Source organism: Erinaceus europaeus, chromosome 16 (genome assembly GCF_950295315.1).
Source record: "Erinaceus europaeus chromosome 16, mEriEur2.1, whole genome shotgun sequence".
Classification (NCBI taxonomy): domain Eukaryota; kingdom Metazoa; phylum Chordata; class Mammalia; order Eulipotyphla; family Erinaceidae; genus Erinaceus; species Erinaceus europaeus.
This window is the reverse complement of record NC_080177.1, coordinates 1,083,511-1,109,162: the sequence shown is the minus strand read 5'-3', so window position 1 is coordinate 1,109,162 and position 25,652 is coordinate 1,083,511. Positions and strand designations below refer to the sequence as shown.

The 25,652-nt window shown below is 57.6% G+C and overlaps 1 protein-coding gene across 6 annotated transcripts in view; it reads right to left on the bottom strand.

Moving 5' to 3' along the window:
* The window catches only part of MYO9A (myosin IXA), a 159,504-nt gene extending 136,624 nt beyond the window's left edge, over positions 1-22,880 (bottom strand). For all 6 annotated transcript variants that reach the window (XM_060175603.1, XM_060175605.1, XM_060175608.1 and 3 more), the window contains exon 1: positions 22,659-22,880. The gene's annotated coding sequence lies outside the window, so the exon portion shown is untranslated. The remainder of the gene's footprint in view (positions 1-22,658) is intronic.
* Positions 22,881-25,652: the final 2,772 nt, after the last annotated feature.

Genomic DNA, 25,652 nt, shown 5'->3' with positions numbered 1-25,652 from the left:
TTCTTCATTGTCAAGCTACTTAAATCCAAACCTGAAGAACAAGTAGATTTCCAAGAAGCAGCAGCCCCTGACATTCAAAGCCACCATCACAATAAACAGCTGCACAGCTGTGGACGCGCTGAGCTGCGCGTGCAGAGGGAGAGAGACACAGAGACACGCGCAGCTCAGCCTCAGGTCAAAGGCCTCCCAGGGCAGCGTGTCACCGCCCCATGCCGGCACCAACGGCTTTAATCGATGGCAGATCCATCATGTACGAATTTTGTATGACCTTATGTACTTTGAGTCCTTTGCCCATTTCCAGTCACATTATTTGCGTGTTGTCTTTGTTTTGCCTTTGAGTTGTCTAACTTCTGGATACAAACCCTTATCACCTTTGTGATCTGAAACTATTTTCTCCCGTACAGAACCATCACGAGAACAGAAACACGCACTGACGTTAGAACTCCAAACTACAAGAGGCCTTAGTCAAGCACTAAGACACAGTCATTTCCTGGATTGACTAGCCTCAGATTTTTTTGTAATAAAATAAATAACTTCAAAAACACACATAAATGCGGGTTAGTTGCTTTGCCAAGTGCCCCGGGGCTCAGACCCGGCCCCGACTGCAGTGCACAAGACTTGGTGCTGTGCTCTCTTCCTCTGTCTGTCTGTCTGTCTGTCTTTCTCTCTCAGCCTTCTCTATGTAAAAGCAGCATGAAGATAAAGTCACATGTAAAGGCACAAATCAGTTTTTAAAAGCTTGACAGAAGGAAGTAGGCTTTGGGGACTCTTGAAATCTTACGTCATAATCTCTGACAAGGCCTGACGCACTGCACTTGTGGGTCAGGATCCTGAGACCGAGAACAAATCTCACAAGTGAGAAACGAGGGCTGAAAGGCCTACGCAGAGGTACTTGATGACACGCAGCACTCCAAGTCACGGGGAAAGGGAACCCCTCCTCATGCTGTAAGCCAGCACGGCCATTTGGAGAACAAAGTCAGACCACACAGGCCGCAGCCGTCACTGAGACCTAGACAGCAGCCCGCGCCCTTAGCCCTCAGCAGTCCTCTCAGAAGCACAGGCCAACGGGGAGCCACGTGGCGGGCGGGACAGTCACTGTGGCGGGCGGGCGGGGTGTGGGCCAGACCAGGCCAGCTCACCATGCCGCTCACTGCACTGAGTTAGCAGAGAGGAGAAGGCCGAGGAACAAAAGCTGAGCACAGAGCTCCCCTGAGACTAGAAGTTCCCTTAAGAAAGACACAAAGTGGGGGCCAGGTGGCAGCAGAGCGGGTTAAGTGCACGTGGCGCAAAGTGCGAGGACCGGCGTAAGGATCCCGGTTCAACACCCCCGCCCACCCCCAGCTCCCCACCTGCAGGGGAGTCGCTTCACAGGCGGTGAAGCAGGTCTGCAGGTGTCTGTCTTTCTCTCCCCCTCTCTGTCTTCCCCTCCTCTCTCCATTTCTCTCTGTCCTAGCCAACAACAACGACAGCAATAATAATAATAACAATAACAATAACGATAAGCAACAAGGGCAACAAAAAGGGAAAAAAATAGCCTCTAGGAGCAGTGGATTCCTACTGCAGGCACCAAGCCCCAGCAATAACCCTGGAAGCAAAAAAAAAAAAAAAAAAACCACAAAGAACTAACTGCAGAGTGTAAACACACTGCTTGGTGCTGTGTGCCGACAAGACTGAGTTTTCAGAGACACGCGTGAAGTTGCTCTTACCTTTTCTATCAGGCTCGCAGTGCTATTTCCAGGAAGGGGAAGGGGAGGGTCTTTTCCCTTTGCCTTTTGGTTTGAGTTGTATAACTTCCCTTATCACACACATGTCCTTTCTCTTTACATCTGACTCATTACAGAAACCTACTGATGAGCGTCATCAGGTGAGGTCACACAGTCATCGCCACACAGTAGACAGAGGACGCAACAACAGAACAAGTGTGTGGAGGGTAAGGTGTGCAGACATCTGTCTTAGGCAGAGATGAGGAACTGAACCCTCGTGAAAACAATCTTATAAATCAACATTTCCTCAATATAAAGTGTTTGTTTGTAATAAAATGTTATGTCTAAAACATGGAGATCTAGGGCTGGGGAGAAGGTATAATGTCAGGAAATACTTTCATGCCTGAGGCATCAAAGGCCCCAGCACTACCACAAGCCAGATCTGAGCAGTGCTCTAATGAAAAAATAACCATAGGGTCAGCAGGTGGTGCACAGTGGATAAAGCACTGGACTCTCAAGCATGAGGTCCTGAGTTCAATCCCTGGCAGCACGTGGACCAGAGTGGTGTCTGGTTCTTTCTCTCTCCTCCTCCTATCTTTCTCATGAATTAATATATAAAACATTAAAATAATGATGATCTTAAGTGGTCGGGAGGTGGTGCCGTGAAAGCATTGGCTTCTCAAGCATGAGGTCCTGAGTTCAATCCCTGGCAGCACATGCACCAAAGTGGTGTCTGGTTCTTTCTCTCTCCTCCTACCTCTCATTAATTAATAAAATAATAAGAAGAAGAATCATCTAGCTTCACTGCTAAAAAACTTAAATACTCAAAAAGGTGTCATCAGTACAGATAAAGGAAAGGGACCAGGATGTGGTACACCAAGTTGAGTGCACACTTCACAGCGCACAAGCACCCATGTTCAAGCCCCTGGTCCCCGCCTGCAGGGGGAAGCTTCACAAGTGGTGAAGCAAGGCGGCAGGTGTGTGTGTGTGTGTGTGTGTGTGTGTGTGTGTGTGTGTGTGTCCCCATCTCTCCCGCCCCTCTCAATTTCTCTCCGTCTCTATTCAGGAATAAATATAGAAAGTAAATACATATATATCTCAGATCAAAAGGAAATGTGCCGTACTACAAAGCAGTATCAGCTTTGTCCAAAGGACTCATCTATACAGCTGCTGAGTTCCACAAGGAGAGAGCTTCCAAATACTCTGCACGTCTCCCAAATAATCAAGACGGGAGGATGGTGTTTAAAATCTCACGTTCTGGGGTGACAATATATTCTCAGTCTCATCCCCACAGCGAGATGAGCAGGGCAGCAAGAATCGTGTCATGGCCCTGTGACTGGGAGGAGCTAGAAAGTGTGCCTCTCACCCTCTCCATGGAGCCGTCACCTGGTTCCTGGGCATCGACAAGCCGATTTGCGCACCCTACGTTCATGGCTCGTGCTCGTCCCAATAAGCAGCCTCCAGAAGCCACCCCAATGCCCACCGACCGAAGCCCAGCTAAGCAAGTTAAGGGATGCGTATTGACGCGGCAGAATGCCACTCTGAAATGTAAACAGATACTATGCCCTCTGGGACGGAGAGGATGGGGCCGGAGGTGACCGTGCTCGGTGGAGTGACACGTGGACAACGACCACACGGCTTCACTCGCGTGGAAGATACAGCTGGGTTGTCAGAAAAGTCCCGGCATCCTCCACTCATGGCACTTTCTCTAGAAAACACAGAAGAATACATCAGAACTTTTCCGACAACCCAGTAAGACTTTCAGAAGTCAGCACACAGGGGCCAGCAGGCAGCTCACCAAGCACTAAGCCCTGGGCAGCTCACAGCCTGTGCACATGCTGCACCATCTCCCCTTCTCTCTCTCTCTCTCTCTCTGTCTCTCAGCCTCTAACTAGAGGAAGAAGAAGAGACTGTCACAGGCTCAGCCGCAGCATGCAAACACTGAGCCCCGGCGTAACACCAGTGGCAAAAAGAGAGGAAGGGAAGATGGGAGGGAGGGAGGGAGGGGGGAGGGGGGGGAGGGAGGGAAGATGGGAGGGAGGGAGGGAAGATGGGAGGGAGGGGGGAGGGGGGAGGGAGGGAGGGGGAGGGGGAGGGAGGGAGGGGGAGGGGAGGGGGAGGAGGGGAGGGAGGGGGGGAGGGAGGGAAGATGGGAGGAAGGGAGGGAGGGAGGAAGGGAGGAAGGGAGGAAAAGTGGATGGATTTACATTTAATTTCAATAGGGAGTCGGGTGGCAGCGCAGCAGGTTAAGCGCAAGGACCGGTGGCCTAAGGATCCCAGTTCGAGCCCCCGGCTCCCCACCTGCAGGGGAGTCGCTTCACAGGCGGTGAAGCAGGTCTGCAGGTGTCTGTCTTTCTCTCCCCCTCTCTGTCTTCCCCTCCTCTCTCCATCTCTCTCTGTCCTATCCAACAACATCAATAGCAACTACAATAATAAAACAAGGGCAACAAAAAGGGAATAAATAAATGTTAAAATGTTTTTTTTAATGTAATTTCAATGGAAGCACACAAGCTTGTGTCTGAGATCTTGTGAGAACCGCAGCGGCTGTGGGGAGGTGCCAGCAGCCTAGCGCTCCGGTAGTGGGTGGAAACTCTAGTCCTGTAACCTCCTGATCTCAGAAACCATTACTAAATCACTAGTAATAACATTTCCAACAGTCAGCAAGTACTTCATCTGGCAAGACCATTAGACGTAGGCATAATACTCGGCTCCAGTAAGGTGCATCCTCAGATCCAACTTGTCAGTTCATTCCTAGCTCCATGGGATCTAAGTCCAAGTACCAGCGACTCTTGTAAGAACGAAAAGATCAGTCATCGGAAAGTCAAGATGCATTTTCTGCATAGAAAAGGGGTGGTGGAGATAACATGGTGGTTATGCAGACTCTCACGTCACGCCTGAGGCTACAGGGTCCCACCTAGGTTCAATCCCCTGCACCACCATCAGCCAGAGCTGAGCAGTGCTCTGGTAAAATGAATCTAAAATATCTGGAGAATATAGAGAAGCACCGCGTGACTTTCCTGACTCCCCATTATTAGCTTCTGAGAAGCCGGACTTAGCTGACACAAACTAGCGGGCTGCAGCTAGCCATGCCAAGCAGCACTGACCACCTTCCCAGGAGTCTCAGCACAAGTCCCCCGGGGGCTTTTTAAAAAGACCACCACAGGGAGTCCGGCGGTAGCGCAGCGGGTTAAGCGCACGTGGCGCAAAGCACAAGGACCGGCGTAAGGATCCCGGTTCGAACCCCCGGCTCAACCACCTGCAGGGGAGTCGCTTCCCAGGCGGTGAGGCAGGTCTGCAGGTGTCTGTCTTTCTCTCCTCCTCTCTGTCTTCCCCTCCTCTCTCCATTTCTCTCTGTCCTATCCAACAATGACAACAACAATAAGAACTACAACAATAAAACAACAAGGGCAACAAAAGGGAATAAATAAATAAAATAAATATTAAAAAAAAAAAAAAGACCAGCACATGTAGTAACTGCTTCCCCTATCACTTCAGTGCTGCCGCAAGGAAGCAGACAGACTCCTTGCCAGACTCAAGTTCCCCACCCTCCTCCACCTGTGCTGCTCCCGCTCCAGGCCCCACGCATGCCCAGGGCAACGCCACCTCCCCACAACATCCTGCCATCCTGTGCTCTCCCAGCCCCTGAAGTGCCCCAGGCTTCAAAGCACAGGCTGCTACTGACTCGCTAGCACAGTCCCATGGGATGCGGCACACTGAGCTGTCTTTCTTCCACCTCTTCTTGAACAAGTTTTTTGTTTTTACAAACTGAAGAGGCTTCAGCAGCAGCCTCACGCCCCCCACCCCCACGTGGGGCAGGTCAGCCCCCCACTCTGACCTCCATCCTCCTGGATGGAAGCCGCTGGACCCCCAGGGGCTCCCCTCCCCACCCCCAGGCCTGGGAACCTGCACTGAGGTCAGCCTGGAGCACTGCCGGCCTGCTTTCTCAGGCCAGATACCCACCCTTCTCGAGGACAGATTCTCTCCAGTTCTAGAGATCTTACAGCAAGAGATCTCCTCACTGCACGGCACTGAGTAGCACTCATCTGTTGGTGGACACCAGTCTTATTTGGACAGCAGTCTTCTGTCTCTATACAGAAAACAACCAAGAGCTGCTAGCAACACTGACAAGTATTCTAGTGAATAGTAAATTTGGTAGCTCAGTGAGCTGACACCAATACACTCTCCAAAAAAACATGGGGGAAATTGTCTGACCTGGGACAAGTTAATTTGCAAAGTTATGTTCTGGCTTTAAAAAAAAAAAAAAAAAAAAAAAACATTTTTAGGACCGGGTGGTGGCATTTCTGGTTAAGTGCACATGCTACAGTGCACAAGGACCCTGGTTCGAGCCCCCAGTCCCCACCTGCAGGGGGAAAGCTTTGTAAGTGGTGAAGCAGGGCTGCAGGTGTCTCTTTGTCTCTCTCCCTCTCTATCAGCCCCTCACCTCTTGATTTCTGGCTGTCTTTATCTAATTAATAAATAAAAATAATTAAAAAAATTAAAAAGGGGACCTGGCAGTGGCACAGCGGATTAAGTGCACATGGTGGAAAGCACACGGACCAGCATCAGAATCCCAGTTCGAGCCCCCGGCTCCCCACCTGCAGGGGGGTTACTTCACAGGTGGTGAAGCAGGTCTGCAGGTGTCTGTCTTTCTCTCCCCCTCCTCTCTCTATCCTGTCCAACAACAACAATAATAACAACAACAATAAACAACAAGGGCAACAAAAGGGAAAAAATGGCCTCCAGGAGCAGTGGATTCATGGTGCAGGCACCGAGCCTCAGTGATAACCCTGGAGGTAAAAAACAAAAATTATTATTTAAGGATTAGCAGAAAAGGTAGCATCCACAGAGAAACTGGTACAGAAGATGTTATCTGGTGGTCCGGGAGGTGGTGCAGTGGATAAAGCATCAGACTCTAAAGCATGAGGTCCTAAGTTCAATCCCTGACAGCACATGTACCAGGGTGATGCCTGGTTCTTTCTCTCTCTTCCTATGTTTCTCATTAAAAAATAAATGGAATCTTTAAAAAAAAAAAAAAGATGTTACCTGATTTTTATTTATTTTATTTATTTATTTTACCAGAGTACTGATCAGTTCTTGCTTTTGGTGGTGCAAGAAACTGAACCTGGGACTTTGGAGCCTCAGGCATGAGAATCCCTTTGCATAACCATTATGCTATCTGCCCCTGCCCTCATTTTTAAAACCAAGAAAGTAATGCTGCATGCTAAGATTTCCCAACTCAAACACCACCCCAGACTGATGCTCTGGCTCCCCTCCCTGCCCCACCTCCATTAAAACATATTTTCAAACCTCTGAGAGAGGCAACTGTTTCCTGTTCTGACTTCCATGGGGGATAGTTCCAAACTGTGCCCACCACCACAGTTCTGTGCCCACCCAATAACCACAGCACAGTGCTTGCTGCAGGCTGAGAGACTTTGAGAGGCAAGCTGGACAGACAGCCTTTTCCGTAGGCCGACTAAAGCCTGGACAGACAGACAGCCTTTTCCATAGGCCGACCAGAAGGCAGAGCCTTGACTTTTCATAAGCAGGCAGGACATAGCATTTTGGGGGTTGATGTTCAAGTACTGAAAATATATGGGGGGGTAGACAGCATAATGGTTCTGCAAAGAGACTCTCATGCCTGAGGCTCCAGAGTCCCAGGTTCAATCCCCCACACCACCATAAGCCAGAGCTGAGTAGTGCTCTGGTTAAAAAAATAAAGAAAAAGAAAAAGTACACAAAATATATATGATACCAAATCATTCTCATGCTTTTGTGCACTTGGAAACGATACTGAAAGCAAAAGGGACAGTGGAGTCACGCAGACGCCAGCAACTGTCCTGGTGGCAAAATAGCAATAATGACAACAGTAATAATAGAGGGAGAATGAGAAAAATCACAAATAATCATTCAACCTTATACCTAAAAGCAACTGGAAAAAGACAACAAACAGAAAACTAGGTATCACAACAGAAATAAATGAAACAGAAAGCCCCACCTCCCCTTCAAAACTACGAAAGACCAATGAAGTTGAGAACTGGTTTTGAAAAGATAAAGAAGACTGGCAAAGCCGTCAAGAGAAGAGCCTAATGAGCAGAGTCAGAACTGTCAGGGAGGAGTGATACGGCAGGCGCAGGCCACAGAGACCAGAACACAAACGTGGAAGCTGAAACAGGAGCAGTCACCCAAGACCCCCCAGAGCACAAGCCCCGGCCCGGCGGCCTTCCTGGTGAATTTCAGCACACCCCGAAGAGGCTTCGTCCTCAAAAGCCCGTGCCGTGCGGTCGCGTTGTGTGTGCACCCCATGGAAACAAAGGCAGATGCACTCGTAGGGCGCTTAACATGACCGGTCGGATTTCAGTAAATCCCTAACAGTCCAATGCACGCGTCTTCATATCTCAGGAGAAAAGTTCTGAGATTTGAGCAGAGGTTTCTGCATACGTCATGCGGTGAAGCTGAACACTTTTCTTTTGAAATCAAGAGCGAGACAAAGGTGAACCTGATCAACTTTCTAGGCCACAGAGACCAAGAACAAATAGAGGGCTGGGTGGTGACACACCTGGTCTACCTCACCCACAACAGTGCACAAGGGCACAGGTTCAAGGCCCCACTCGCCACCTGCAGGGAAGCCACCTCAGGAGTGGTGGAGCAGGGCTGCCGGTGTCTCTTTCTCTTCCCTCTCTGTTCCCCTCCCCTCTCCATTTCTCTGTCTCTATACAATAAATAAATAAGTGCTATTTTTAAAGAAAGAAAAATAGCAAACAAAAGGCATAAGAATTCCAAACAAAACTGTTATCATTTACATATGACATGATTGTATACAAAGTCCAGAAGAATCTACAGGTAACCTCTTAATTCTATAATTTAACATACACTGATTGATATCATATATATATATATATATGTTTCCAGAGTTACTGCTGGGGCTCGGGCCTGCACTATGAATCCACTGCTCCTAGAGGCCATCTTTTCCTTTTTGTTGCCCTTGTTGTTTATCGTTGCTGTAGTTATTATCATTGTTGTTATTGCTGTCATTGTTGTTGGATAGGACAGAGAGAAATAGAGAGAAGAAAGGGAGAGAGACCTGCAGACCTGCTTCACCGCCTGTGAAGCGACTCCCCTGCAGGTGGGGAGCCGGGGGCTCGAACCGGGATCCTCACGCCGGTCCCTGCGCTTGGCGCCATGCATGTGTGCTTAACCTGCTGTGCTACCGCCCGACTCCTGAGAATAAGTATTCTTTTTTTTTTTTGGAGAGTAAGTATTCTTTTTTTAAACATTTATTTATTTATTCCCTTTTGTTGCCCTTGTTGTTTTATTGTTGATATTGATGTGGTCGTTGTTGGATAGGGCAGAGAGAAACGGAGAGAGGAGGGGAAGACAGAGAGGGGGAGAGAAAGACAGACACCTGCAGACCTGCTTCACCGCCTGGGAAGCGACGCCCCTGCAGGTGGGGAGCCGGGGGCTCGAACCGGTGGTAGCACTTGGAGCCTCATGCGCTTAACCTACTGCGCTACCGCCCGACTCCCGAGAATAAGTATTCTTAAGAAGTCACTCAAAACACGCCTCTGCCCTCTCCAGACTGGAGCATGTGCTGACCTCACGGCCTAGCAATCCCACTCTAGTGGGCTGAAGAGCAACACAAACTCGCAAACACCCCGCGGGCACGGGACGCTCAGCGGCACAGCAAACAGCGGACATCATCACTCAGCAGCCCGACTAGACCGGGAGGAGTGATCTGCATCAGGAGCGCACGGGAACGCTTCATGCCGCAAGGTCTCATGAGCTACAGCCTGCTACACCGCCGCAGGGCTTCACCATCACGTCTCGATCAGTCGTTAAGCAAAATCACAGGATATACTCATTAAACTCAGAAGAACCCAACTGTACGGCTTCAGTGCCATACAGTCACCGGGTCTGGGCGGGGCGCGCACCGGGCCACGGGGACCTGGGACAGGGAAGGCGGCAAAGCGGGCTGAGTGATCCCTGCAAACTCAACACCACTGAGCACTCTGCGCCCCAAGCCAAGGAGAAAACCATGAGCATCGCGTCGCCTTGGGGCCACCACGGCACGGTCTTCCAGAAAGCAGAAGGCCCCTGCAGTTCCCAGAGCGCAGGTAGCCTCGGTGAGCCTCTCCCCAAGCACCTTCTCACCCCTGGTGGCATTCTCCTATCTTCTCGACACCCTGCAGACACCTCTTATCTGCGTTAGGGACTGCAGGCAGCCGGCCTCTGAATGCATGGAATGCTGGGACTTGGGAGGAAAGCCCGCAAGTCCAGGAGAAAGGACGTTCCGGGAGAACGGGGGAACGTCCAGAAGGCAGCGAGGACAGAACTTGAGTCCCCGCACATGCAAACCCGGGCCAGGTCTCGAGATCCAGAGCTGCCTTCACCGGGAGCCAAGAAGTGGGATCAGCTTGAAGTTCATCTGGGAGGCACCTGCCTTGCCATGCACCTGACGCAGCTTCAGGTCGGGCCCCAGAGCACCTGGGAAGCTTCGGTGCTCAGGTGTCTGTCTGTCTTTCCTTCTCCCCTGGCTCTCTGTCTCTCTGTCTCTCTCAGGTGTCTGTCTGTCTTCCCTTCTCCCCCTGGCTCTCTGTCTCTCTCAGGTGTCTGTCTGCCTTTCCTTCTCCCCCGGCTCTCTGTCTGTCTCTCTCAGGTGTCTGTCTGTCTTTCCTTCTCCCCCCGGCTCTCTGTCTGTCTCTCTCAGGTGTCTGTCTGTCTTTCCTTCTCCCCTTGGTTCTCTGTCTGTCTCTCTCAGGTGTCTGTCTGTCTTCCCTTCTCCCCCCGGCTCTCTGTCTGTCTCTCTCAGGTGTCTGTCTGCCTTTCCTTCTCCCCCTGGCTCTCTGTCTGTCTCTCTCAGGTGTCTGTCTTTCCTACTCTCCCTGACTCTCTGTCTCTGTCTCCTTCTATCTGGAAAAGTCAGCTGAGTGAGCTGGGAAGTGCGCAGAGAAGTTACTGTCCTTTCTGAGCCAGGTACCATAGAACAGTCAGAGCAGATAAGAATTGACTGATAGGGGTCCAGCAGTAGCTCAGCGGGTTAAGCGCACGTGGCACCAAACGCAAGTAACCAGCCTAAGGATCCCGGTTCAAGCCCCCAGCTCCTCCCCTGCAGAGGAGTCGCTTTCTCTCCCCCTGTCTTCCCCTCCTCTCTCCATTTCTTTCTGTCCTATCCAACAATGACGACATCAATAACAACAACAATAATAACTACAACAACAATAAAACAAGGGCAACAAGAGGGGAAATAAATAATAAATAAATAAATATTTTTTTAAAAAAAGGAAAAAAGAAAGACACTTGCAGCCCTGGTCCCCACCTGCAGGGGGAAAGCTTTGCAAGTGGTGAAGCACTGTTGGCAGTGTCTGTCTCTCTGTCTCTCTGTCTCTCCCCATATATATATATATATATATATATATATATATATAGTTATTTTCCATTTTTGTTGCCCTTGTTGTTTTTTATTGTTGTTGTAGTTTTGTAGTTCTCTCTCATCACCCCCTTCCCTCTCAATTTCTTGCTGTCACTATGCAATAAATGAAGATAATAGAAAACAATTGAAAGAGCTGCCTAATCTTTAAAAACAATAAGTAAATAAAAATAAAAATCATTTCTAAGTTTGGGGAGACGGTTCAGCATTCGAGCACAGATTCTGCAGCTGTGAGGTTTTGGGTCCAATCCCCAGCGCCACACCGAAGCTAGGGAAGGACGCCGAACACGGCTCAAGTGTGCTCTCACGGCCCCTCTCTCGCCAACAAAGAGGAGGAGGAGGAGGACGGACGGGCAGGGGCAGGGGAGGGGAGGGGAGGGGAGGGGGAGACGGAGAAGAGTCATCTGGCAGATGCGCAGAAGCTCCGGGAGACCCTCCCGTACACTAACAACAGAAACGCACAGAACACGGAGAGGAAGCACGGCGACTGTCCGGTCGCTAGGGCCCGATCAATAGAAGCAGACAGACTGCCAGAATCGCTCCACGTGCAGACAGCAATAGCACGGCAATCTGTCAGTGACGTCAGGGATGTTTGTCTGTGGCACACAGCACTTTGTGAGGACACCTCACAGTGAACCAACAGATCCAACAGCCATTGATCCATCAGCTAGGCCGCCAGGAAAAGCTTTCCTTCAGGTCTGTTTAAATGAGAGACAGGACGGCAGCTGGGGAAATAGCTTCACAGGGAGGCAGAGGCCTTGGGTTGCCAGCTCACACCCGCACACCACATGTGCCAAAGTGTGGCTCTGGCTTTCCCTCCTTTCTGTCTCCTACGTAATACAGAAAACAAATCTTACGAAAACTATCCTGACATATGAGAGACGACTGGCCTGGAGACTCTGCCTGTGAGACTCACTGCTGACAGCAGCAAGCTGATGGGGCTTCTAAATGGCGCACAGCGCGATTCCTTAACCCTTATCTCATTTAAGCAGGAAAACAGACACATACAAAAAGGAGGGAAAGGCCTGTCGAGTGTCGACTATGTGCTTGGTCCTCGACTCTGTAGCTCTGAGGACAACCCCATGAGGCAGATGTCCTTATGTCAGAAGCAAAGCTTCTAGAAGCTCAAAAGTGTTAAGTGACTTGCCCACAAGGAACAGCCCCTAAGTGACGAGTCCGGAAGCTGAAGCACAGCTGTCGGAAACCAAGGTTAAAAGCCCGGGCTCCTTGCACTTATCGGCCCTGATGAGCTCAGTAAAGACAGAAAACCCAGCCCTTTAAAAACTGTTTAAAATGATGCCTTCACAAGCAAAGGAACACATCATCTTAAAGTTTTAGAAAAACTCAAACTGTGAGCAAGCACTGCAAAGTTACTGCCAGGAAAACAAACGAGAATGCAGGGTTAGCCAGCCAGCTGTCTCCGGCCCAGGACAGCCCGTGCCCGCCTCTGTCCATGTACAATCACACTCGCTGCCCCCAGGGTGACCCCGCCGCCACATACGCTCCCCACATGACTCCCATACAAAGGCGGATGGCGGACAGCACGTGGACGGCACAGTACGTGCTTCCTGTGCCCACCCTGTCAGCAGGCCGACTCACACGGCCACGCTCTCTACATTTGGAAATGCTATCAATCACGGGCAGAGGAGAGAGCATGATGGCTATGCATAAAGTCTCTCTCTCTAAGTGGGATGACCTTTTTTCTTTATTGGGTACTGGGAGACTAGTGGTTCACAGTCGCCAGTAAAATACAGTATTTTGTACTTGTCCCGTTTCCCAGTTTTCCACATAACAGCCTAGGCCCTCTAAGTCCTCCTGCCGTCATGCTGCAGGACCCGAGCTCTCCCCACCACCCCAGAGTCCTTCACTTTGGTGCAACACACCGAAAAGACTCTCATGCCAGGCAGCAGTGGATAGCATAATGGTTATGCAAAGAGACTCTCATGCCTGAGGCTCCAAAGTCCCAGGTTCAGTCCCCCCACCACAAGCCAGAATTCATCAGTGCTCTGGTTAAAAAAACTCCAAGGAGGGACAGGGGATAAAACACAGGACTCTCCACCATGAGGTCCCGAGTTCAGCTCAGCAGCACATGTACCAGAGTGATGTCTGGTTCTTTCTCTCTCTCTCTCTCCATCTTTCTCATGAATAAATAAATTGTTTAAAAAAAAAAAAAATTGGGCGGTGGCACAGCAGGTTAAGTGCACATGGCGGAAAGCACACAGACCCGGCATCAGGATCCCGGTTTGAGCCCCCAGCTTCCCACCTGCAGGGGAGTCGCTTCACAGGCAGTGAAGCAGGTCTGCAGGTGTCTGTCTTTCTCTCCCCCCTCTCTGTCTTCCCCTCCTCTCTCCATTTCTCTCTATCCTATCCAACAAGAGCAACAACAACAGTAACGACAATAAACAAGGGCAACAAAAGGGGAAAAAAACAAAATAAAATAAAATTTAAAAAGACTCTCATACCTGACACTATGAAGTCACAAATAGTGCTCTGGTAAAAAGACATTTTTATTCAAGCCCCCGGCTCCCCTCCTGCAGGGGAGTCGCTTCCCAGGCGGGTGAAGCAGGTCTGCAGGTGTCCGTCTTTCTCTCCCCCTCTGTCTTCCCCTCCTCTCTCCATTCCTCTCTGTCCTATCCAACAACAACATCAATAATAACTACAATAAAAAAACAACAAGGGTTGTGGTCCGGGAGGTGGCCCAGTGGATAAACCATTGGACTCTCAAGCATGAGGTCCTGAGTTCAATCCCCAGGAGCACATGTACCAGAGTGATGTCTGGTTCTTTCTCTCTCTCCTCCTATCTTTCTCATTAATAAATAATTTTTTTTAAAAAAGGGCAACAAAAGGGAATGAATGAATAAATAAATATAACATAAAATCGTTTTTAAATGGCATTTAAGTTAAATGTCTACCTAAGTGTGCAAATACCCGACACCTGAACAGTTGAGTATCTAGTCCTGTGTGATTTTCAGTGTCTATAGCACAAAAGCCAAAATGTGTAGATGTGTTCACTGTATAGAACCAGAGTCTCATACACTGACGTCTCCTGTATGTCTAAAGATACAATCTGTGAAAAAGCTTTCACATTTAAAATAAAATCCTCTTTCAACCAGATTAGTGACTAGGAGAGGGCATGGGATGGCTTGTGGAGGTGTAGTGACTAGTACTCTGGTTTTGTGAGCACTGCTCAGCTCTGGCCACTGGTGGTGCAGTGAGTTGAAGCAGGGGCTTGAAGCCACGGGCATGAGCGTCTCTGCATAACCATCATGCTGCCTAGCCCAGCCCCGTAGGAATGAAGATTCAGTTCCTTGTCGTAGGCGTAGGTTAAAACTTAAATTACACTTCAGTGGTGTATTCACTTGGTGAAAATTCACTGAGCTGTACATACATGACCTGTGTGCTTTTTTTTAATTTGAATTAATTTTTTAAAGATTTTATTTATTTATTCATGAGCAATGATAGGAGAAAGCGAGAGAGAGAACCAGACATCACTCTGGTACATGTGCTGCCGGGGATTGAACTCGGGACCTCATGCTTGAGAATCCAAAGCCTTATCCACTGCGCTACCTCCCGGACCACAATTTGTATTAATTTTTTTTAATATTCATTTATTTCCTTTTGTTGCCCTTGTTGTTTCATTGTTGTGGTTGTTATTGTTGCCATTGCTGATGTTGTTGTTGTTGGACAGGACAGAGAGAAATGGAGAGAGGAGGGGAAGACAGAGGGGGAGAGAAAGACAGACACCTGCAGACCTGCTTCACCACCTGTGAAGCAACTGCCCTGCAGGTGGGGAGCCGGGGTTCGAACCGGGATCCTTATGCCGGTCCTTGTGCTTTGCGCCACATGCGCTTAACCCGCTGAGCTACCGCCCAATTTCCAATTTGTATTAATTTTAATCAAATTTCTTTTACTTTATTTTATTTGCCTCCAGGGTTATCACTGGGGCTCAGTCTGGCATTACAAGTCTACTGGTCCTGTGGCCATTTTTTTTCTCCATTTCATTGGACAGGACAGAGAGAACTGAAGAGATGGGGAAGACAGAGAGGGGGAGAGAAAGACCTGCAGACCTGCCTCACCGCCTGTGAAGCGACTCCCCTGCAGGTGAGGAGCTGGGGCCTGGAACCAGGATCCTGAGACTGCTCCTTGCGCTTTGCACCACCTGCGCTTAACCCACTGTGCTACCGCCCGGCTCCCTCAATGTATTTTTACATACTTACTGTCTCTAATTACCCAGAAATATGCCATGTGTGCATGTGTGTGTGTGTGCGTAAGGGAAAGAGCACTGCCTGGCATCTGGGTACCAGGGATCCAACCCAGGGCCTCTGCCACCTCCCTAACCCTCATCTCTGTGCTTATTTGAAGATTCAAAATTTATTTTAAAAAATACATTTTTAGAGGCCGGGCGGTAGCGCAGTGGGTTCAGTGCAGGTGAATTACAAGGGCTTCACCACATCAAGGTGACTTTTTCACATCAAGGTGACTGACTTTTTGACAGAGGGGAGTTGGACGGCAGCGCAGCGGGTTAAGCACAGGTGGCGTATGGCACAGGGACCGACATAAGGATCCCGGTTCGAGCCCTGGCTCCCCACCTGCAGGGGGGTGGCTTCACAAGCAGTGAAGCAGGTCTGCAGGTGTCTGTCTTTCTCTCCTCTCTGTCTCCCATCCTCTCTCCATTTCTCTGTCCTATCCAGAAATAATGACAGCAATAACAACAACAATAACGATGATAAACAAAAGCAACAACGGGGGGGGGGGGGGGGGGGGAGGAATGGCCTCCAGGAGCAGTAGACTCACAGTGCAGGCACCAAGCCCCAGCGATAACCTGGAGGCAAAATAAATAAATAAATAAATACTTTAAAAAAAATTATCGGTCAACAAGGGCAACAAAAGGGAAAATAAATAAATATTTAAAAAAAAGAAGTAGTCAGGTCGAAGTTAATACGGAGCATGCTGATCCCAAAAGGCCCTTTAAAAAAAACGCTCGGGGCTGAGCAGGGCACACTTGGTTGAGGGCACACGTCACAGTGCACAAGGACAGGAGCTCAAGCCTCCGGCGCCCCCTGAGCAGTGAGGCAGGGCCGCAGGTCTCTCTCTCTCTCTCACCCCTTGATCTCCCCCTCCCAGCCCTCTGTCTGTCTCTGTCTCTATCCCAAAAGCATACATGAGTAAATACTTTTAAAAACCACCAAGCTGAACTCTGCCTCAAGACCAAAAAATTCAGTGCCCTGGGCAACGTGGCCAGCAGGGACCGAGGGAGGGACCTGGGGTCGGTGGGAAGGAGGCGGCTTCCTGAAAACCCGCCTGGACGGTCCTGGACTCGGAGGGAGTGGAAAGAGCAAGGCCAAAGAGGGACAGCAAGGGCCCGAGGGGCGAGGGGGCTGAGAGGTACGCGTGGGGGTGCCGGGCGGGCGGGTCTCGTGTGCAGGCTCTGCCCAGAGGAGCACGGGGGTCTCTGCGCTGTCAGAGCCAAGGCCGCGCTCCAGCCCTCCGCCCCCTCCCGTGCAGGTGCACCGCACATCCCAGGGCCAGCGGCGGGACCTGCCCAAGCAGACAGGCCTGCTCTCCGCCAGAGAAAGCCCGGCCAAGGCGACTCGTGGGGCTTCCCGCCAAAGTCCTACGGGAGGGGAGGAGCAGGTGGCGTGAGCGCAAGTGAACCCAGCCGGCAGGGGACAGCGCGGCCCACAGGGCACAGGGCTGAGCCCAGCAGGCAGGGGACAGCGCGGCCCACACGGCACAGGGCTGAGCCCAGCAGGCAGGGGACAGCGCGGCCCACACGGCACAGGGCTGAGCCCAGCAGGCAGGGGACAGCGCGGCCCACACGGCACAGGGCTGAGCCCAGCAGGCAGGGGACAGCGCGGCCCACAGGGCACAGGGCTGAGCCCAGCGGGCAGGGGACAGCGCGGCCCACAGGGCACAGGGCTGAGCCCAGCGGGCAGGGGACAGCGCGGCCCACAGGGCACAGGGCTGAGCCCAGCGGGCAGGGGACAGCGCGGCCCACAGGGCACAGGGCTGAGCCCAGCAGGCAGGACACAGCGCGGCCCACAGGGCACAGGGCTGAGCCCAGCGGGCAGGACACAGCGCGGCCCACAGGGCACAGGGCTGAGCCCAGCGGGCAGGACACAGCGCGGCCCACACGGCACAGGGCTGAGCCCAGCGGGCAAGGGACAGCGCGGCCCACACGGCACAGGGCTGAGCCCAGCGGGCAGGGGACAGCGCGGCCCACACGGCACAGGGCTGAGCCCAGCGGGCAGGACACAGCGCGGCCCACAGGGCACAGGGCTGAGCCCAGCGGGCAGGACACAGCGCAGCCCACACGGCACAGGGCTGAGCCCAGCGGGCAGGGGACAGCGCGGCCCACAGGGCACAGGGCTGAGCCCAGCGGGCAGGGGACAGCGCGGCCCACACGGCACAGGGCTGAGCCCAGCGGGCAGGGGACAGCGCGGCCCACACGGCACAGGGCTGAGCCCAGCGGGCAGGGGACAGCGCGGCCCACAGGGCACAGGGCTGAGCCCAGCGGGCAGGACACAGCGCGGCCCACACGGCACAGGGCTGAGCCCAGCGGGCAGGACACAGCGCGGCCCACAGGGCACAGGGCTGAGCCCAGCGGGCAGGGGACTGCGCGGCCACAGGGCACAGGGCTGAGCCCAGCGGGCAGGGGACAGCGCGGCCCACACGGCACAGGGCTGAGCCCAGCGGGCAGGGGACAGCGCGGCCCACACGGCACAGGGCTGAGCCCAGAGGGCAGGGGACAGCGCGGCCCACAGGGCACAGGGCTGAGCCCAGCAGGCAGGGGACAGCGCGGCCCACACGGCACAGGGCTGAGCCCAGCGGGCAGGGGACAGCGCGGCCCACAGGGCACAGGGCTGATCCCAGCGGGCAGGGGACAGCGCGGCCCACAGGGCACAGGGCTGAGCCCAGCGGGCAGGGGACAGCGCGGCCCACAGGGCACAGGGCTGAGCCCAGCGGGCAGGACACAGCGCAGCCCACACGGCACAGGGCTGAGCCCAGCCGGCAGGGGACAGCGCGGCCCACAGGGCACAGGGCTGAGCCCAGCCGGCAGGGGACAGTGCGGCCCACACGGCACAGGGCTGAGCCCAGCCGGCAGGGGACAGCGCGGCCCACACGGCACAGGGCTGAGCCCAGCAGGCAGGGGACAGCGCGGCCCACACGGCACAGGGCTGAGCCCAGCAGGCAGGGGACAGCGCGGCCCACAGGGCACAGGGCTGAGCCCAGCAGGCAGGGGACAGCGCGGCCCACACGGCACAGGGCTGAGCCCAGCAGGCAGGGGACAGCGCGGCCCACACGGCACAGGGCTGAGCCCAGCAGGCAGGGGACAGCGCGGCCCACAGGGCACAGGGCTGAGCCCAGCAGGCAGGGGACAGCGCGGCCCACAGGGCACAGGGCTGAGCCCAGCAGGCAGGGGACAGCGCGGCCCACAGGGCACAGGGCTGAGCCCAGCCGGCAGGGGACAGCGCGGCCCACACGGCACAGGGCAGGTTCGGTTGCCTGAACCAGCATCTGCCAAAGCCCGGCGGGCTTTGGTGCGTGCGTGCGTGCATGCGTGCGTGCGTGTCTGTCTGTCTGTCATAAAAATAAACTCTGGGAAGATCATAGCCAGGGGCAAGATGTGGATACGGGATTGATACAAGGAGGCCGAAACCCGGTACAAACAAGACAGGTACAGGGAGGAACTGGAGAGAAGCTAGCACAGCTCTGCCGCACTTCTGCGCCTCAGTCCCCTCAGCGTCTCCCGCCTGCGCCCCGTGAGAACAAGAGGGACCCAGCCGACGGACCTGGGTGGCGGCGGACGGGCGGGCACCGGCTCAGCAGTAGCCCCGGGCCTGCACACACGAGAAGGCTCACCCCAAACTCCAGCTCCAAAACCAGCCGGGCGGAAACCGATGTTTCCCGGCCCCTCAGTCCCCACCCCACCCCCACCCCCACAAGAACCACTAGGGCTGTCAGAGTTCAGGAATCGGCTGGGAAGGAAAGAGTTCATCAATCAGTTAATGAAATATTCTTAAGTATCTGTATAAACGGCTTTGAAAAGCCCTATTTCCGACCGTCTTACACTTCCATACAAACTGTGGCCCAGGATGCAGCGCTAGCTGATAAAACACTGGGCCCGGGTTTGAGGCCTGGTTCATGTTCTCTCTCCCTCTCCCGTTAATAAACCTTTTCTTAAACACTGAAAAAGCAAAAAGAGAACACTTCTACAGGATTTTATCAAGTGCTTGTGAAAAGCAGCCTGATCACTCATCTCCACAGAAGTTCACCTTTTCATAAAAGCTCTAAAACTCCGGTTTTCCTCAAGGTCCATCTACACATCACTGACACTGACAAAGGGAGACAACTTTCAAGCATCAAATACGAACCGGGGGCCTCACAGCCACAGTGACCGTGGGCCTCAGAGCCGGTGACAGACCACAGTGACCGTGAGCCTCAGAGCCGGTGACAGACCACAGTCACTGTGGGCCTCAGAGCCGGTGACAGACCAGAGTGACCGTGGGCCTCAGAGCCGGTGACAGACCACAGTCACTGTGGGCCTCAGAGCCGGTGACAGACAAACAGTGACCGTGGGCCTCAGAGCCAGTGACAGACCAGAGTGACCGTGGGCCTCAGAGCTGGGCCCTCCTCAATCGCTATCGAACAGGCCATGGCCGGTGCGCCGCTATGTTCCATCGCTGGGGAGCCAGAGACCCGAACTGCCCCTGCGGCTCCAGACAGACTATGACCCACATAGTCAATGACTGCCACCTCTCCAGATTCAAAGGAGGTCTCGGAACTTGACATCAGGCTCAACCTGACGCTGTTGACTGGCTACGGAAGAAGGGCAAATGCTAGAAGAAGAAGAGCTGGTGACGGACCACAGTGACCGTGAGCCTCAGAGCCAGTGACAGACCAGAGTGACCGTGGGCCTGAGAGCCGGTGACGGACCAGAGTGACCGTGGGCCTCAGAGCCGGTGACGGACCAGAGTGACCGTGGGCCTCAGAGCCGGTGACGGACCACAGTGACCGTGGGCCTCAGAGCCAGTGACGGACCAGAGTGACCGTGGGCCCGAGCCGGTGACAGACCACAGTGACTGTGAGCCTCAGAGCCGGTGACAGACCAGAGTGACCGTGGGCCTCAGAGCCAATGACAGACCACAGTAACTGTGAGCCTCAGAGCCGGTGACAGACCACAGTGACCGTGGGCCTGAGAGCCGGTGACAGACCACAGTGACCGTGGGCCTGAGAGCCGGTGACAGACCAGAGTGACCGTGGGCCTCAGAGCCAATGACAGACCACAGTGACCGTGGGCCTGAGAGCCGGTGACAGACCAGAGTGACCGTGGGCCTCAGAGCCAATGACAGACCACAGTGACTGTGAGCCTCAGAGCCGGTGACAGACCACAGTGACCGTGGGCCTGAGAGCCGGTGACAGACCAGAGTGACCGTGGGCCTCAGAGCCGGTGACAGACCAGAGTGACCGTGGGCCTCAGAGCCGGTGACTGACCACAGTGACCATGGGCCTCAGAGCTGGTGACAGACCAGAGTGACTGTGGGCCTCAGAGCTGGTGACAGACCAGAGTGACCGTGGGCCTCAGAGCCGGTGACAGACCACAGTGACCATGGGCCTCAGAGCCGGTGACTGACCACAGTGACCGTGGGCCTCAGAGCCGGTGACAGACCACAGTGACCGTGGGCCTCAGAGCCGGTGACAGACCAGAGTGACCGTGGGCCTCAGAGCCGGTGACTGACCACAGTGACCGTGGGCCTCAGAGCCGGTGACTGACCACAGTGACCGTGGGCCTCAGAGCTGGTGACAGACCAGAGTGACTGTGGGCCTCAGAGCTGGTGACAGACCAGAGTGACCGTGGGCCTCAGAGCAGGTGACAGACCACAGTGACCATGGGCCTCAGAGCCGGTGACTGACCACAGTGACCGTGGGCCTCAGAGCCGGTGACGGACCAGAGTGACCGTGGGCCTCAGAGCCGGTGACGGACCACAGTGACCGTGGGCCTCAGAGCCAGTGACGGACCAGAGTGACCGTGGGCCCGAGCCGGTGACAGACCACAGTGACTGTGAGCCTCAGAGCCGGTGACAGACCAGAGTGACCGTGGGCCTCAGAGCCAATGACAGACCACAGTAACTGTGAGCCTCAGAGCCGGTGACAGACCACAGTGACCGTGGGCCTGAGAGCCGGTGACAGACCACAGTGACCGTGGGCCTGAGAGCCGGTGACAGACCAGAGTGACCGTGGGCCTCAGAGCCAATGACAGACCACAGTGACCGTGGGCCTGAGAGCCGGTGACAGACCAGAGTGACCGTGGGCCTCAGAGCCAATGACAGACCACAGTGACTGTGAGCCTCAGAGCCGGTGACAGACCACAGTGACCGTGGGCCTGAGAGCCGGTGACAGACCAGAGTGACCGTGGGCCTCAGAGCCGGTGACAGACCAGAGTGACCGTGGGCCTCAGAGCCGGTGACTGACCACAGTGACCGTGGGCCTGAGAGCCGGTGACAGACCAGAGTGACCGTGGGCCTCAGAGCCGGTGACAGACCAGAGTGACCGTGGGCCTCAGAGCCGGTGACTGACCACAGTGACCGTGGGCCTCAGAGCTGGTGACAGACCAGAGTGACCGTGGGCCTCAGAGCCGGTGACAGACCACAGTGACCATGGGCCTCAGAGCCGGTGACTGACCACAGTGACCGTGGGCCTCAGAGCCGGTGACAGACCACAGTGACCGTGGGCCTCAGAGCCGGTGACAGACCAGAGTGACCGTGGGCCTCAGAGCCGGTGACTGACCACAGTGACCGTGGGCCTCAGAGCCGGTGACTGACCACAGTGACCGTGAGCCTCAGAGCCGGTGACTGACCACAGTGACCGTGGGCCTCAGAGCCGGTGACAGACCAGAGTGACCGTGGGCCTCACCCGAGTCCACAGCCGGCCAGAGCCGACGCCTCGAGACCGGCTGGCAGCAGCAGAACACGCGTCCCGGGCGGCCCCCAACCCGTCCCGTCCCCAGCCCTGGGGCACCCGGTCCAGTCACCGCCTGACGGGCGCGGCGCGGCGAGGGTCTGTCTGACGCGGCTCTGGCACCCGGCCTCCCTCCCTGGACCACCCGGCCCGGGCCCAGGGGCGCAGTGGGGAGCGAGGCCGTGCTGCCCACCGCTGGGGGAGCCCCCAGACCCACTGCCAACACGTGTGCGCAGGGCGGGGGTGCTGAGGGGTGCTGCAGGGGTGCGGGGCGGGGGTGCTGAGGGGTCTGAAGAGTGCTGCGGGGTGCGGGGCTGGGGGTGCAGGGTGGGGTCTGAGGCCCCACAAGGTCTAGGGGGCTGCTGTGTAGCTGGGGTGCGAGAGTCCAGTTGCAGAGGGCCGGCAGGCCCGGGTGCCGGGGTGCCGGGTGAGGGGGCGTCTGCGTGCAGGGGTGCCGGGTGCCGGGTGCCGGGTGCCGGGCCGGTGCAGGGGCGTCCGCTGCGGGCGGAGCGCCGGGTGCAGGGCGGGGTCGGGCCGGGCCGGGGCCGCTGTCACGCGCGCCGCGCTCTTACCTCCTCGCTGAGGCCCCGCCGCGCGCTCCTGGCTCCGGGGCGGCCGGGGCGGCGGTGCGGGAGGGACGCGGCCCCGGGGGCGATCGGAGCGCGCCGCCGCCTCAGCCGTCGCCTCAGCCCCGGACCGTCAGTCGCCGCCTCAGCGACCCGCGGCGCCGCTCCGCCGCCGCCAACCGCCCCGCCGGGCCCGCGCGCCCCCGCCCCGCCCCGCCCCGCCCCGCCCCGCGCGCCGCGCCCCGCCCCGCCCCGCCCCGCCCCGCCCCGCGCGCCGCCGCTGCCCCGCCCCCGCACGTGACGCCGCGTCGCCCGCGCCTCTGCGCCTGCGCCGCCCCCAGACCCACTTCCGGCCGCGGCCCCGCCCCTCGACTTCCGCCCGAGGCCCCGCCCCGCCGCGGGCTCCCTCTGCCGGCCGCGCCGCTCCGAGTCCCCGCCGCCCCGGTCTGCGCGGTCTCCACGGTCGTCGCGGGCGCGCTCCGGACGTCCCGGCGGGGCCGAGCAGGTGGGTCACCGCCGCCGCCGCGGGCTCCACCTGGCGCCCGAACCCCGCCCGCCGCTCCCGGTGGCCCCGCCCCGGACACGGGCCCCCGACACCCCGGACACGAGCCCCCGACACCCCGGACACGAGCCCCCGACCCCGGACACGGGCCCCCGACCCCGGACACGAGCCCCCGACCCCGGACACGGGCCCCCGACACCCCGGACACGAGCCCCCGACCCCGGACACGGGCCCCCGCCCCGGACACGAGTCCCCCGACACCCCGGACACGAGCCCCCCGACACCCCGGACACGGGCCCCCGCCCCGGACACGAGCCCCCGACACCCCGGACACGAGCCCCCGACACCCCGGACACGAGCCCCCCGACCCCGGACACGAGCCCCCGCCCCGGACACGAGTCCCCCGCCCCGGACACGAGCCCCCGACCCCGGACACGAGCCCCCCGACCCCGGACACGAGTCCCCCGACCCCGGACACGAGCCCCCGACCCCGGACACGGGCCCCCGCCCCGGACACGAGTCCCCCGCCCCGGACACGAGCCCCCGACACCCCGGACACGAGCCCCCGACCCCGGACACGAGTCCCCCGACCCCGGACACGAGCCCCCGACCCCGGACACGAGCCCCCGCCCCGGACACGAGCCCCCGACACCCCGGACACGAGCCCCCGACCCCGGACACGAGTCCCCCGACCCCGGACACGAGCCCCCGGACACGGGCCCCCGACCCCGGACACGAGCCCCGGACACGAGCCCCCGACCCCGGACACGGGCCCCCGACACCCCGGACACGAGCCCCCGACCCCCGGACACGGGCCCCCGACACCCCGGACACGAGCCCCCGACCCCGGACACGAGCCCCCGACCCCGGACACGGGCCCCCGACACCCCGGACACGGGCCCCCGACACCCAGGACACGAGCCCCCGACCCCCGGACACGAGCCCCCGACACCCCGGACACGAGTCCCCTGAACCCCGGACACGAGTCCCCCGACACCCCGGACACGAGCCCCCCGACACCCCGGACACGAGCCACCGACCCCGGACACGAGCCCCGGACACGAGCCCCCGACACCCCGGACACGAGCCCCCGACCTCCGGACACGGGCCCCCGACACCCCGGACACGAGCCCCCGACCCCGGACACGGGCCCCCGACCCCGGACACGGGCCCCCGACACCCCGGACACGGGCCCCCGACACCCAGGACACGAGCCCCCGACCCCGGACACGGGCCCCCGACACCCAGGACACGAGTCCCCGACCCCCGGACACGAGCCCCCGACACCCCGGACACGAGTCCCCTGAACCCCGGACACGAGTCCCCCGACACCCCGGACACGAGCCACCGACCCCGGACACGAGCCCCGGACACGAGCCCCCGACACCCCGGACACGAGCCCCCGACCTCCGGACACGGGCCCCCGACACCCCGGACACGAGCCCCCGACCCCGGACACGGGCCCCCGACCCCGGACACGAGGCCCCGACCCCGGACACGGGCCCCCGACACCCAGGACACGAGTCCCCGACCCCGGACACGAGTCCCCCGACACCTCGGACACGAGTCCCCCGACACCCCGGACACGAGCCCCCGACCCCGGACATGAGCCCCCGACCCCGGACACGAGCCCCCGACACCCCGGACACGAGCCCCCGACACCCCGGACACGAGCCCCCGACCCCGGACACGAGCCCCCGACCCCGGACACGAGCCCCCGACCCCAGACACGAGTCCCCCGACACCCCGGACACGAGTCCCCCGACACCCCGGACACGAGCCCCCGACCCCGGACACAAGCCCCCGACCCCCGACACGAGCCCCCCGACCCCCGACAAGAGCCCCCCCCCGACCCCGGACACGAGCCCCCGACCCCGGACACGGGCCCCCGACACCCCGGACACGAGTCCCCCGAACCCCGGACACGGGCCCCCGACCCCGGACACGAGCCCCCGACCCCGGACACGGGCCCCCGACACCCCGGACACGAGCCCCCGACCCCGGACACGGGCCCCCGACACCCAGGACACGAGTCCCCCGAACCCCGGACACGAGCCCCAGACCCCGGACACGGGCCCCCGACACCCCGGACACGAGTCCCCCGAACCCCGGACACGGGCCCCCGACCCCGGACAAGGGCCCCCGACACCCCGGACACGGGCCCCCGACCCCGGACACGAGCCCCCGACCCCAGACACGAGCCCCCGCCCCGGACACGAGTCCCCCGACACCCCGGACACGAGTCCCCCGACACCCCGGACACGAGCCCCCGACCCCGGACACGGGCCCCCGCCCCGGACACGGGCCCCCGACACCCCGGACACGAGCCCCCGACACCCCGGACACGAGCCCCCGACCCCGGACACGGGCCCCCGACACCCCGGACACGAGCCCCCGACACCCCGGACACGAGCCCCCGACACCCCGGACACGAGCCCCCGACCCCGGACACGGGCCCCCGCCCCGGACACGAGTCCCCCGCCCCGGACACGAGCCCC